Source organism: Schistocerca nitens, chromosome 8 (genome assembly GCF_023898315.1).
Source record: "Schistocerca nitens isolate TAMUIC-IGC-003100 chromosome 8, iqSchNite1.1, whole genome shotgun sequence".
In the NCBI taxonomy this organism is placed as follows: Eukaryota; Metazoa; Arthropoda; class Insecta; order Orthoptera; family Acrididae; genus Schistocerca; species Schistocerca nitens.
The window spans coordinates 380549588-380564486 of NC_064621.1; the positions used below are offsets into that span (position 1 = coordinate 380549588).

The following is a 14899-nucleotide window of genomic DNA, read 5'->3' on the forward strand; positions in this document are numbered from 1 at the left end:
TAACCATGTCATAGTACATTCTTTTCACCAGTCTTCTCCCAAATAAATCTGTACTCTCAGTAGATATGAGACACCAAATAATTTTCATTCCCGTGAGTTGTTTATGGTCACTGCTCACTTCCTTACAACAGAAGAACACTAAATGAAGTATTCGTAAGACGACAAAACGAAATTTCAACATTTCGCTATTCTATGCCCCCCGCCCCCTCCATATAGTAGGTGAGGATAGATGCAGAATTTATCAGCTCGAAGGGCAACGTGTAGGTGAAGTGCTAGGCCATGACCACTAAGTTCACACGAACTTCACACCTGTCACTTCTATCTGCTACTGACAGAGCTCTGCAAATTCCTATGCATGTACATAGTGATTTAATGTTTGTAGGCACCACTGAGTCACCAATTTTATTTAAAAAGAATTATAAGTATCTTTTTGTCGGAAGATATATTGATTTTGTCACTTCAATGCATCACGAACTTTAAGCCTCAAATCGCGTTTATTACCTAATGCAAAACGTTATTGACTGTGTTAGAATTCATAAATAACTCTAATTACACTGAGGTGACGAAAGTCATGGGATGCCTACTAAGACCATATCGGCCCTCCTTTTGCACGGCGTAGTGCAGGGACTCGACATGGCAAGGACTTAACTGGACATTGGAAGTCCTCTACAGGAGTATTCAGCCATGCCGTCGCTATAGCCCTCCATGATTGCGAAAGTGTTGCCGGTGAAGGATTTTGTGTACTAACTGAATTTCGACTAGCTCCAACTACCATTCCACGTTCAAACTCTTAATTTCCCGTCGTGCGGTCATAACCACGTCGGAAACATTTCCTCGTGAATCACCTGAGTACAAATGACAGGACCTGTGCACTTTCCTTTTATACCTTGAATCCGAATATAGGATGACGGTTTAGTGGACCTGCAGTATTTATCTTTTGTGCGCTCTTATTCTCGTAACGTGCCAGTCCCTACTTCCAAAGCATCTACCGCCATCTACATATGTGTGGATCGCTATACTATGACTTTGTCACTTCTGTGTATAACTTACTAGTCACCGATTTGAATTTGTACTAAGAAAAGAAAGAAAGGCTGAAAGGTGAAAAGAAAACATAGAGGGTCTTTATAAAGGAAACACACTTGAAAACAATATTATGCAAAGAGAAGTAGAAGTAGATGAGAGAGACTGGAGATCTAGTACTGTGAGGATAATTTGACAGAGCAAGAGAGAGTCGCAAGAAGTCCGTGGAGTAGAGGACATTCTCCTTAGCAGTATTGAAAGCCTCTGGAAAGATATCCATGACAAAACTAACCCATCGTGTATGCAAGATATACCACAAAGGCGAAATACTCTCAGACTTGAAGAAGAATTTCTATTTAAAAGAAAGCAAGTGCTGACAGGTGCGAATATTACCAAAATGTCGTTTTAATAAGTCATGCTTGTAAAATACTGACACGAGTTACTTATAGGAGAATGAGAAAAGTGGTAGACGCTAACCTCGTGAGAGATTAGCTTGGGATCTGGAGAAATGTAGGAGCCGTACGACGTATCTTAGAAGTTAAGTTGGGGAATGGCAAACCTATCTTTATAGAATTAGTAGATTTAGTAAACGCTTTAGACATTGTTGCCGGCCGGTGTGGCCGTGCGGTTCTAAGCGCTTCAGTTTGTAACCGCGTGACCGCTACGGTCGCAGGTTCGAACCCTGCCTCGGGCATGGATGTGTGTGATGTCCTTAGGTTAGTTAGGTTTAAGTAGTTCTAAGTTCTAGGGGACTGATGACCTCAGAAGTTGAGTCCCATAGTGCTCAGAGCCATTTGAACCATTTTTTGACGTTGTTGACTGACATATACTCTTTGAAATTTTGTGGGCTACAACCCTGTCTCACTCCCTTCCCAACCACTGCTTCCCTTTGATGCCCCTCGACTCTTACAACTGCCATCTGGTTTCTGTACAAATTGTAAATAGCCTTTCGCTCCCTGTATTCGATACCTACCACCTTCAGAATTTGAAAGAGAGTATTCCAGTCAACATTGTCAAAAGCTTTCTCTAAGTCTACAAATGCTAGAAACGTAGGTTTGCGTTTCCTTAATCTATTTTCTAAGATAAGTCTTAAGGTCAGTATTGCCTCACGTGTTCCAACATTTCTACGGAATTCAAACTGATCTTTCCCAAGATCAGCTTCTACCAGTTTTTCCATTCGTCTGTAAAGAATTCACGTTAGTATTTTGCAGCCCTGGCTTATTAAACTTGCTGTATGATTAAATTATGATGGCGTCTTCTTGGGTAAAATATTCCGGAGGTAAAATAGTCCCCCATTCGGATCTCCGGGCGGGGACTACTCAAGAGGACGTCGTTGTCAGGAGAAAGAAAACTGGCATTCTACGGATCGGAGCGTGGAATGTCAGATCCCTTAATCGGGCAGGTAGGTTAGAAAATTTGAAAAGGGAAATGGATAGGTTAAAGTTAGATATAGTGGGAATTAGTGAAGTTCGGTGGCAGGAGGAACAAGACTTTTGGTCAGGTGATTACGGGGTTATAAATAGAAAATCAAATAGGGGTAATGCAGGAGTAGGTTTAATAATGAATAAAAAAATAGGAGTGCGGGTTAGCTACTACAAAAAGCATAGTGAACGCATTATTGTGGCCAAGATAAACACAAAGCCCATGCCTACTACAGTAGTACAAGTTTATATGCCAACTAGCTCTGCAGATGATGAAGAAATTGATGAAATGTATGACGAGATAAAAGAAATTATTCAGGTAGTGAAGGGAGACGAAAATTTAATAGTCATGGGTGACTGGAATTCGTCAGTAGGAAAAGGGAGAGAAGGAAACATAGTAGGTGAATATGGATTGGGGGGAAGAAATGAAAGAGGAAGCCGCCTGGTAGAATTTTGCACAGAGCATAACTTAATCATAGCTAACACTTGGTTCAAGAATCATAAAAGAAGGTTGTATACCTGGAAGAATTCTAGAGATACTAAAAGGTATCAGATACATTATATAATGGTAAGACAGAGATTTAGGAACCAGGTTTTAAATTGTAAGACATTTCCAGGGGCAGATGTGGATTCTGACCACAATATATTGGTTGTGAACTGCAGATTGAAACTGAAGAAACTGCAAAAAGGTGGGAATTTAAGGAGATGGGACCTGGATAAACTGAAAGAACCAGAGGTTTTAGAGAGTTTCAGGGAGAGCATAAGGGAACAATTGACAGGAATGGGGGAAAGAAATACAGTAGAAGAAGAATGGGTAGCTCTGAGGGATGAAGTAGTGAAGGCAGCAGAGTATCAAGTAGGTAAAAAGACGAGGGCTAATAGAAATCCTTGGGTAACAGAAGAAATATTGAATTTAATTGATGAAAGGAGAAAATATAAGAATGCAGTAAATGAAGCAGGCAAAAAGGAATACAAACGTCTCAAAAATGAGATCGACAGGAAGAGCAAAATGGCTAAGCAGGGATGGCTAGAGGACAAATGTAAGGATGTAGAGGCTTGTCTCACTAGGGGTAAGATAGATACTGCCTACAGGAAAATTAAAGAGACCTTTGGAGAGAAGAGAACCACTTGTATGAATATCAAGAGCTCAGATGGCAACCCAGTTCTAAGCAAAGAAGGGAAGGCAGAAAGGTGGAAGGAGTATATAGAGGGTTTATACAAGGGCGATGTATTTAAGGACAATATTATGGAAATGGAAGAGGATGTAGATGAAGATGAAGTGGGAGATAAGATACTGCGTGAAGAGTTTGACAGAGCACTGAAAGACCTGAGTCGAAACAAGGCAACGGGAGTAGACAACATTCCATTAGAACTACTGATGGCCTTGGGAGAGCCAGTCATGACAAAACTCTACCATCTGGTGAGCAAGATGTATGAGATAGGCGAAATACCCACAGACTTCAAGAAGAATATAATAATTCCAATACCAAAGAAAGCAGGTGTTGACAGATGTGAAAATTACCGAACTATCAGTTTAATAAGTCACAGCTGCAAAATACTAACGCGAATTCTTTACAGACGAATGGAAAAACTGGTAGAAGCGGATCTCGGGGAAGATCAGTTTGGATTCCGTAGAAATGTTGGAACACGTGAGGCAATACTAACCTTACGACTTACCTTAGAAGAAAGATTAAGAAAAGGCAAACCTACGTTTCTAGCATTTGTAGACTTAGAGAAAGCTTTTGACAATGTTAACTGGAATACTCTCATTCAAATTCTGAAGGTGGCAGGGGTAAAATACAAGGAGCGAAAGGCTATTTACAATTTGTACAGAAACCAGATGGCAGTTATAAGAGTCGAGAGGCATGAAAGGGAAGCAGTGGTTGGGAAAGGAGTGAGACAGGGTTGTAGCCTTTCCCAGATGTTATTCAATCTGTATATTGAGCAAGCAGTAAAGGAAACAAAAGAAAAATTCGGAGTAGGTATTAAAATTCATGGAGAAGAAGTAAAAACTTTGAGGTTCGCCGATGACATTGTAATTTTGTCAGAGACAGCAAAGGACTTGGAAGAGCAGTTGAATGGAATGGAGAGTGTCTTGAAAGGAGGATATAAGATGAACATCAACAAAAGCAAAACGACGATAATGGAATCTAGTCGAATTAAATCGGGTGATGCTGAGGGGATTAGATTAGGAAATGAGACACTTAAAGTAGTAAAGGAGTTTTGCTATTTAGGGAGTAAAATAACTGATGATGGTCGAAGTAGAGAGGATATAAAATGTAGACTGGCAATGGCAAGGAAATCGTTTCTGAAGAAGAGAAATTTGTTAACATCGAGTATAGATTTAAGTGTCAGGAAGTCATTTCTGAAAGTATTTGTATGGAGTGTAGCCATGTATGGAAGTGAAACATGGACGATAAATAGTTTGGACAAGAAGAGAATAGAAGCTTTCGAAATGTGGTGCTACAGAAGAATGCTGAAGATAAGGTGGGTAGATCACGTAACTAATGAGGAGGTATTGAATAGGATTGGGGAGAAGAGAAGTTTGTGGCACAACTTGACTAGAAGAAGGGATCGGTTGGTAGGACATGTTTTGAGGCATCAAGGGATCACAAATTTAGCATTGGAGGGCAGCGTGGAGGGTAAAAATCGTAGAGGGTGACCAAGAGATGAATACACTAAGCAGATTCAGAAGGATGTAGGTTGCAGTAGGTACTGGGAGATGAAGAAGCTTGCACAGGATAGAGTAGCATGGAGAGCTGCATCAAACCAGTCTCAGGAATGAAGACCACAACAACAACAACAGTTTGGTAATTTTCACATCTGTCAACACCTTCTTCCTTTGGGATTGGAATTATATATTCTTCTTGAAGTCTGACGCTATTTCGCTTGTCTTATATATCTTGCTCACCAGACGGTAGGGTTTTGTCAGGGCTGGCTCTCCCAAGGCTATCAGTAATTCTAATGCAATGTTGTCTACTCGCGGGACTTTGTTCCGACTTGGGTCTTTCAGTGCTCTGTCAAACTCTTCATGCAGAATCATATCTCCCATTTCATTTTGTAGGTAGCAATGATAAAACAGAGAGGGCCAAAGGTTATTTACAATTAGTACAGAAACAGGCTGCAGTTAAAAGAGTCGAAGTAAATGAAAGAAAAGTGTAGTTGACAAGGGAGTACTAGAGGGATGTATCGAGAAGCTGTATGGAAAGGTAATTAGAATTCAGGGAGACGAATAAGAATTTTGCGGTTTGCTGACTTTAATTGTTTCAGAGGCTGCAAATGTCTTGCAAGAGCAGTTGAACGGAATGGATAGTGTCTTGAAAAGAAGTTGTTAGATGATTAGATGAGTATCAGCAAAACAAAATAAAATAATAGATTATAGACGACATAAATAAGATGAAGTTAGATTAGGAAATGAGACAATGAAATTAGTCAACGGCTTCTGCAATTTGGCCAGAAAAACACTGACAATGCCGAAACAGAGACGTTGTCAAGCGAGTTACGGAGGTTGTGCGCAGCACATATAGCTGATAGGTTGTCCTGCAACTTCAATAGATCTAAAGATGTTCTAAGCACTGACTCAAACAAGTGATCATCATAAACAAAAATGAGATAATACACTGCAGTTAAAAACACTGTAAGTTTTTAAATGTAGGTTAGCAGAAGAATGTTAAAAATTGGGTGAGCAGGTTGGGTAACTATTGAGGAGGAACTAGGAAGAATTAGGAGAAAAAGAAATTTATATGCGTGTACGATATATATAGGGAGTCCCAGGAGAAATGGTCAGCAATCAGAGATATGACAGGAACGATCATTAGAAGCAAAAAACCTCATATATATGGGATGTCCCAAGAGAATACCGACAAGTTCCTTATGCGGTAAAAAGGTCGAGTTAACCTTAACTATAAAATGGACATCTTAAGAGGTATGAGAACTTGTTCAGCTTCGATATTATAAACAGACCTCTTATTTTGGCGAAATGAACCTGACCTTAAAAGTTTTTCGGCATTTTTTACACATCTGTTCTCTCTGTTCACTATCGGTGTGAAGGCTACTACGTGCTTGAGTACGCAGTTGCACAGGGTAGGGAGGAATAATGCCAATAGAATACACAGCGGGTTTCTCATTCAGAAGTCACATTGGAATGTTGCTTGTTCCCGTCAATATCGCGTTACGCTTCTTAGGTAACTTCGACCAGAATTCCACAGAGACAGAATCGAGTCCTTCCGCAACTGCAGTTAATCGTTCTGCGATATTGCCGCATGCAGTACTGTGGACTCCTCGACTGTGAGTTTGTGTACGTGTGTGTGTGTGTGTGTGTGTGTGTGCGCGCGCGCGCGTGTGTGTGTGTGTAAAACCGTTGCGTTTTGGAGCTCCTCACTCAATGCCACGCAAGGTTCTCAACGGCCTTACGCGGCTAGCGCCCGAGAAGACAGACAAATATTGTTCACTCAGCCGTGCATCTTCGTACAGTCGTGTCACGTACCTTTAGTCAACTAACAACACTGAGCAGCACGGTCTGTCAGCACTGGTGCTGTAGCGCTCTACATTTGACCGGCCACGACTCTCATGCTGAAGGGAGCACCGAATCGCTCGTGTTTGGCCTCACATGACTTGACTCTGTCACTCCGGATACGTGAATAAGCAAAACATGACCAGTCTTTGCTGCCATGCCGTCTCATCTAGCCTCACTGCACTGCGCCAACCCAACACCTCTCACTCTTTTCTTTTTTTCTTACTCTTTCTTCCTTTATTTCTTTGTCTTTCTGTCTTGTAACGTACCTACAACGAATAAAGCCTATGTTCGTCTGTGAAAATGGACTCGATAAGCAACCTTAGCTATCAGTAATCGGAATCTACCCTGCATAACACTGTGTGAGTGTTGTATGAGTCTCAATTTCACTGTCATTTAAGTCCTAAACATATCGTTAAATAAAAAACTTAAAACTAACATTTGCATAAGCTAGCTGACTGCCTATTTAAATAAGAATTTAAAGTGTACATAATCTGGCTTGCGCAACGAAATTTACTGGAGTAGAGTACATGACATGTTGTGGTGTGTCAGTGTGTCTGATTTGACTCTAAGTTTTGCACTCACCCCTTTCGATGACTGCCTTTTTCCAAGTGGTTTACAGCAATTCGCAGCAGCAGCGGCTAAATCTTATTGTTACTAAGAATGAATTTAATAAAAAGGAGTTTGCTTGGGTCCTGTTACCCAATAAATAACTTGTAAAAAGGGATTTCATAAATTAAGTCTATTTAAGAACTTCAAAAATCGTCATGACCAATAATACTTTGATAAGTCTTAATACTGGCGAAATGCCTGGTAATGATCTTATAAATATCAACAATGGCCTAGTGTCAGATTAACGAATTATTTCAATTTCAAAATTAGATTAACATTTAATAACCACATCATATTTGTCAATTAGTTGTGGAGAATAACTGCCGGCCGGTGTGGCCGAGCGGTTCTAGGCGCTACTGCCTGGAACCGCGTGGCCGCTACGGTCGCAGGTTCGAATCCTGCCTCGGGCATGGATGTGTGTGATGTCCTTTGGTTAGTTAGGTTTAAGTAGTTCTAAGTTCTAGGGGACTGATGACCTCAGAAGTTAAGTCCCATAATGCTCAGAGCCATTTGAGCCTTTTTGAAGAATAAGTATTATTATTTGGAGGATAAGGAGTCTTCCTTAACTGACAAGCAAAACGTGGGATTATTGCAAAATGGGACTAACAATCACGAGCCTAGCCCTGCAATTGCGCTTTACGCCATGCTTGCGAATTTTACCTTGAATTCCTTCTTCCAGCGTAGTTAAGCCATCTAAATCTTTCCTGGTCATATAAATGAAATCAGGCCTTGAGTGTGGTAAGAACTGCCATCACCGACGCGAGGGCAGCGTGACACGTCTTCTGTCTCCGAGTTCTCGACCAACACTACTGAAATATTACTCTCGCAGACAGACCTCGTCTCACAACCATGCTTAGACTCGCGTTCCCATGTTTCATCCTCAGATTGTTACTATCGATATCTGAGTGCTTATTTATTTCCATAGAGAATACAGAATCTTACACAATGCAAAGAATAGCCTTAAGTTGGCTATATTGTTTTCGATACTCAATGTAATATTTAATCAATGTAATGGAGAGTTCTGACACGGTCCTTACATTCTATCTCCCTCTCTCTCATTTTAACACAAAAGTAATGTTGCCAACAACGCTTATGTGACACACTTAACTTTATACAGTACGTGAAACATAATTTGATAATGATACAAGCACAAATAGGGACTCATTCCAAACAGGAAATTCATTCTCCTAGTGAATAATAGGAAACAATAAACAAAATAAATACCATCCCTGAAAAATAGGGTACCATCATTTGTGTAAAGAAAACATGAAAAGAACATTTTAAGTCCACAGCTGTAAATCCTCACACGTTTCACTTAAAAAATTTATAGTTACTATTGATGAGTCTCGATTTAAAGGGCTGTAACGATTTGTTAATAACATACCAGATTTTCTAAAATATAAAGCACCGTTCAGTAGGTACACTTGCTGCCGGAATACATAAAATACGTCGTGTTACTGCCGCCATTACTGTTAGATGCGTTCGTGTCTACAAAGTCACTTTAAAATGTTATCATCACCACCAACGTCCACTAAAATCTGGAGAGTAGTTCCAGCTGCAGCAGATATTATGTTGTTCTTCCAGCCCTTGTAACGATCTCTCATTCTTATTGGCGATGATACTGTACTTGAAGGCTCCCTGTTAATAAACAAAAGAGAAAGATGTCATAGAGAACTAGATGATGGTGTGCTCGAAAAAATATAGTTTACATTGGCAAAATGTTAAGCGAATTAGAATGTTTTCTTTTGGCTATAACACGCTATGTACCAATTATACAAAAACGGTTACATTAGTGATTGCATGTAGTACCTGCAAAACTAGCACACTTTTATCGCAAACTGCTAAAAATTTCCTGTTTTTCATTTACATCAAGCATATTGACATCACGGAATGATGGCCAAAGAAACGTAGTAGTTTTATGTATGGAAGTAATTACAACCTTCTCACGCAGAAAAGTCACAGCTCGGGTTTTAATCCCTTGTATCTCCTGTTAACTAATACATATCTCCCCCTGTATAACAGTCAGTCAAGTTAACTGCAAATAAATTCTTTCCTCGTTTCATACTGAAACAGTACTTGTAACTGCAGTAATTTAACTTACTCTAACAGACGCTGCACGTTTGTTGTCATACCAAAGAAAAATTTATTATTGTAGGCTTTCTCGCCTTCTAATTCACCTGTGACCTCTGTAAATGGTTTCAGGAAATAAAAAAATTTTCCTGGAAGCTGATTATCATGTTCCTGCAATCTAAACAGAATTCGTTAGCGTCTCTAAAGCAGCCACTTTAGGATAGCGTACAAGTCGTTCCAGCATGTACTGGCCTATGGTTTCAATTATGATTTCAAAGAAAAGCGGGGTTGCTTTCTTCCTGTACTGTACAATGAATATTACAGTATTTATTGTTGCTGCGATGTTCGGGGCATCATTTAACTTGAATCTATCTTCAGCGAAAATGTGGCTAAGTGCTGTGGAATACAATGAGCAGCACAAAGTAGCCTGTCGAGTTTTTCCAAAGCTTGTATTATATTGGCACCCTAGTGACACAAAAAGCAAAATAATGCAACACGTCCATCAAAGTGCTCCACTCATTTCATTGTTAATAATTTCTTCCATCTTTTAAATGTCCAGGATTTTAGCTGTAAATAAAACATTATTCACAAGAGATCAAAGAATGTTTGTGAAATGTGTTGTAAGCACCAAATAATACATCTGAGTATGTGAATCAGTATATTTTATTAATATCTGCCATAATAACAGAAAAAAGTATGCTGTTTCAAATTTCATTAGCCTACACTTAGACATGGCTGCTTATAGTAGAGGGACGTAGCGTTACATCTGAAACGCTGACTCCTCCATAATGTGTATGTAGACCTTCTTGGCCTAGTTCTTCACCAGAAACAGCATTAAAAATGTTCATATCTGTTGCACACATTGCAATACATTTTCCTGTTAGCTATTGTCTTTTTTTTTTTTTTTTCGCGCTGCATCATTACAGACACACACACACACACACACACACACACATACTATGAATAAGAAGCTGTGCTGATAGTAATTTGGCACGAATAAAGAAGACACGTTTATCGTCTTTGGAGTCAGACATTACGTAAGTTGGGTTCGGTCAACGGTTCTTTGCTCAGCCACTATACCTGATTTGGGCAGCCTACGCACTTAGGCTGTGCTCCCACCCCATTTCAGGAAGAAATTTCAAAGAATGTACTTTTGGTGTCCAGCATTGTACGGTATTAAAAAAAAAACAGCTGTGGGAAAGTCGAACAGAAGAGACTCGAAGCATTTGAGATGTGGTGTCGAAAATTATGTGAACTAATAAGGCAAGGAATCACCACAGATTCGGCGAGGCAAGGAATATATGGAAAACACTGACAAGAAGAAGGGACAGGATGATAGGACATCTTTTAAGACACCAGGGATTAAATTCCATGGTACTAGATGAAGCTGTGGAAGGTAAAAGGCGTCCAGGAAGACAGAGACTAGGATACATCCAGCAAATGACTGAGGACATAGGGCGCAATTGCTACTCTGAGATTAAGAGATTGACAGCGAAGACGAATTCGTGGTGGGCCGCATCAAACCAGTCAGAAGACTGATGAATCAAAAATAAAAAATAAAAACCTAAATCAACTAAATATTTAGTCATGTATTCTTCCTAATTTAGAGTAAGTAGCATTTCCCTATTTCCTAACCTTCCTTTTGTTGCAACTATAACGGTCAACAGTGTGGTAATGAAGCTGTGGCCAGAATAATAACGATCAGCTAAGTGGAGCGGTGAACGAATCTGTGAAGGCCTTTGTATGCCTCGCAGCACCCATCCTGTATGAGTCTTTTCTGTTTCAGAGGAACTTGAATTTCAGTGCTAATTGTTACTCATAGCAACTATCAACATCTACCACTAAAGAAAGACCGTATCGTATTAACAATATAGTTGATATCCAATTTGCAAACACTAACATGAGTTGGTAATAATGGAACTGCTGTTTGCACTAACCAGTAGCTTCCTACAGTCTGCAAGCACCCCGTGGATCCACCCACGCTGTTGCTGTAATGGCCCCGCTACAGATGTCTGATTTGTATAGACCAAGGTGCGTGCTTAACGGGAATGAGGAGTCGGTTCAGCTAGCGAAGACATACCGGTCACGATCCCCTCAGAGTATTCTGATATAGCAGCTGCACACTCAGCAATCATATACAACCGCTCGTTCGTCGAAAGATCCGTACCTCAAGACTGGAAAGCTGCACAGGTCACACAAATACCTGAACAAGGAAATACGAGTAATCTGCTGAATTACAGACCCATATCACTAACGTCGATTTGTAGTAGGATTTTGGAAGATAAGCTGTGTTCAAACATCATGAATTACCTCGAAGAAAACAGTTTATTGACAAGTAGCCAACATGGATTCAGAAAATATCGTTCTTGTGAAACTCAATTAGTTCTTTATTCTCAGGAAGTAATGAGTGCTGTCGACAGGGCTTTTCAAACTAATTCAAAATTTTTAGATTTCCAGAAGGCTTTTGACACCGTTACTCACAAGCGACTTCTAATTTCATTGCGTGCCTAGAGAGTATCGTCTAGGTTGTGCGGCAGGAACCGCGATTTTCCGGCAGAAAGATCAAAGTTCATAGCAACGACGGAAAATCACCGAATACAACAGAAGTATTATCTGGTGTTCCCAAAGGAAGTGTTAAAGATCCTCCGCTGTTCCTGATCTACATAAACGGTTTAGGAAGCCTTCTGGGCAGCCCTCTTTAGATTGTGTGCAGACGATGCTGCCCTTTACCGTCTTCTATAGTTATCAAATAATCCCATCCTATTGCAAAACAATTTTGACACGATATCCGTATGGTGCCAAAAGTGTCAGTTGACTAAATAATAGCCGGCCGGAGTGGCCACGCGGTTCTAGGCGCTTCAGTCTGGAACCGCGCGACTGCTACGGTCGCAGGTTCGAATCCTACCTCGGGCATGGATGTGTGTGATGTCCTTAGGTTGGTTAGGTTTAAGTAGTTCTAAGTTCTAGGGGACTGATGACCTCAGTAGTGAAGTCCCATATTGCTCAGAGCCATTTGAACCATTTGTTTTCGTTGCGGCAAGTTCTTCTGAAATTTCAGTCACTAGCTTTCTCCTCCGAAAGCGAAAATATTTTGTTGGCGCCCACCTATATAGCGAGAAATGATCATCATAACAGAATAAGAGAAATCAGAGGTCGTTCGGAAAAATTTAAGTGTCTGTTTTTCCGCGCGCTATTCGAGATTGGAATGATAGAGAAATAGCTTGAAGGTGGTTCGATGAAGAGCGTCATGTAGATGTAGTTGTACGAGTGGAACCCAACAGAGATTAATTCCTGCTGTGATCAGAGATGTGGACATAAGCCAGTGGAGCAAGAAGTGGCAGGCCGAATGTCTGAGAAAGGCTACTTATCCATATTTACATAGCACAGTGCGACGACGTTTGAAGCAACAAGGGCCTTGAGTAAGGGGACCATTGTTGCCGTTTCCAATGAGGCTGCAGCAGAGGCAAACCGACAGGCGAGCGGCCGAGGACTGTTCTGGACGCGTCAGTGGCTCCACGTCAAGCAGATGAGTACCTTCAGTTCTGCATACGCCATCACAATGAATGTTTCTACATCTACATGGCTTGTCTGCAGTTCAAAATCAAGTGCCTGGAACAGGGTTCATCGAACTACCTCCAAGCTATTTCTCTACCGTTCCACTCTCGAAAAGCCCACGTGAAAAACAAACACTTAAATGTGTGTGCTTGGATTTATCATATTTTATTACAATTTTCATTTCTCTCTACGTAGGTGGGCACCAAAAACATGTTCTCGCACTCAGGGGAGAATGTTAGTGATTGAAATTTTATGAAATGGTCATGCCGCAACGAATCCCGTCTTTGGTTCAACGATTGCCACACCAACTCGCGTATCATATCCGTGAAGTTGTGCTCCCTATTTCACGATAATACAAAACGAGCTTTCCTTTTCTGGAATTGATCGATTTCATTCATCAATCATACCTGATGCGGCGCCGGCCGCTGTGGCCGAGAGGTTCTAGGCGCTTCAGTCTCGAACCGCGCTGCTGCTGCTGCGGTCGAAGATTCGAATCCTGCCTCGGGCATGGATGTGTGTGATGTCTTTAGATTAGTTAGGTTTAAGTCGTTCTACGTCTACGGACTGATGACCTCAGATGTTAAGTCCCATAGTGCTTAGAGCCATTTGAACCTGATGCGGATTCCTCACAGTCCACCAGCACTCCTGAAGAGGACAGACAAGCGTAGGGTAGGGAGTCTCTTTACTAGACCTGCTGCATCCTTTAGGTGTACTGCCAATAAGTCTCAGTCATTGTTTAGCTTTCCTTACAACATTATCTATGTGATCGTTCCATTTACAGTTATTCACAATTGTAATTCAAGCGTATTTAGTTGCATTTACAGCTTTTAAATTTGTGTGATTTATCGTGTAACCGAAATTTACCAGATTCCTCTTAGTACTCCTGTGTATGACTTCATATTTGTCATAATTTAAAGCCAAATGCCAGTTTCCGTGGCATACAGATACCTTGTCAAAATAATTTTGCAATTCAGTTTCATCGTTTGATGACTTTACGTGACGGTAAATGATAGCACTGTCTGCAAACAATCTAAGAGGAGTGTTCAGATTGTGTCGTAACTCATTTATATAGATTACGAGCAGCAGAGGGACTATAACACTTCCTTGGGGAACACTACACATCACTTCCGTTCGCCTCGAGGACTTTCCGTCAGTTGCTACGAGCTGTGACCTTTCTGACACCAATTTACGAATGCGGGTTCACAACTGAGACGATACTCTGTAGGCACGCAATTTGATTAGAAGTCGCATTGAACGGTGTCAAAAGCCTTCTCGAACTGTAGGCTTATGGAATTAATTAGACGTCCCATGCTGATGTTCACATTACTTCTTGTAAATAAATTGTATTTTACGAAACCGACGTGTTCTGAACCCGTTCTATTTCCCAATAAACCATTTTCATCGAGGTAATTCATAACGTGCGAACACAGTATATGTTTCAAACTCAGTGTATCCGTTTGTGGAGGCTCTGAGTAGAATGAAGCTGGAAGAATGCATAGCTCAATGATATAGAGTTCTTCTGGGTGCGCAACATTATGACCACTGGCTCAAATAAACTGTCTTTTGTGCAGCATGTACTGCATATCAGACGCAATTCCATGGCGTTACCTCTCAACAAGTTAATTCAAAACTGCATTATTTTCCATGCAGTCTCAAACGACTTCAATACACTGGTTTGATCGACTTTTGCCCCTGCCAATACATTTTA

The 14899-nt window shown here is 40.7% G+C and overlaps 1 protein-coding gene across 1 annotated transcript in view; it reads left to right on the forward strand.

Annotated features, from left to right (window-relative positions):
* The window catches only part of LOC126199581 (uncharacterized), a 252274-nt gene that overhangs the window by 11007 nt on the left and 226368 nt on the right, over nucleotides 1-14899 (forward strand). The window lies entirely within an intron of this gene.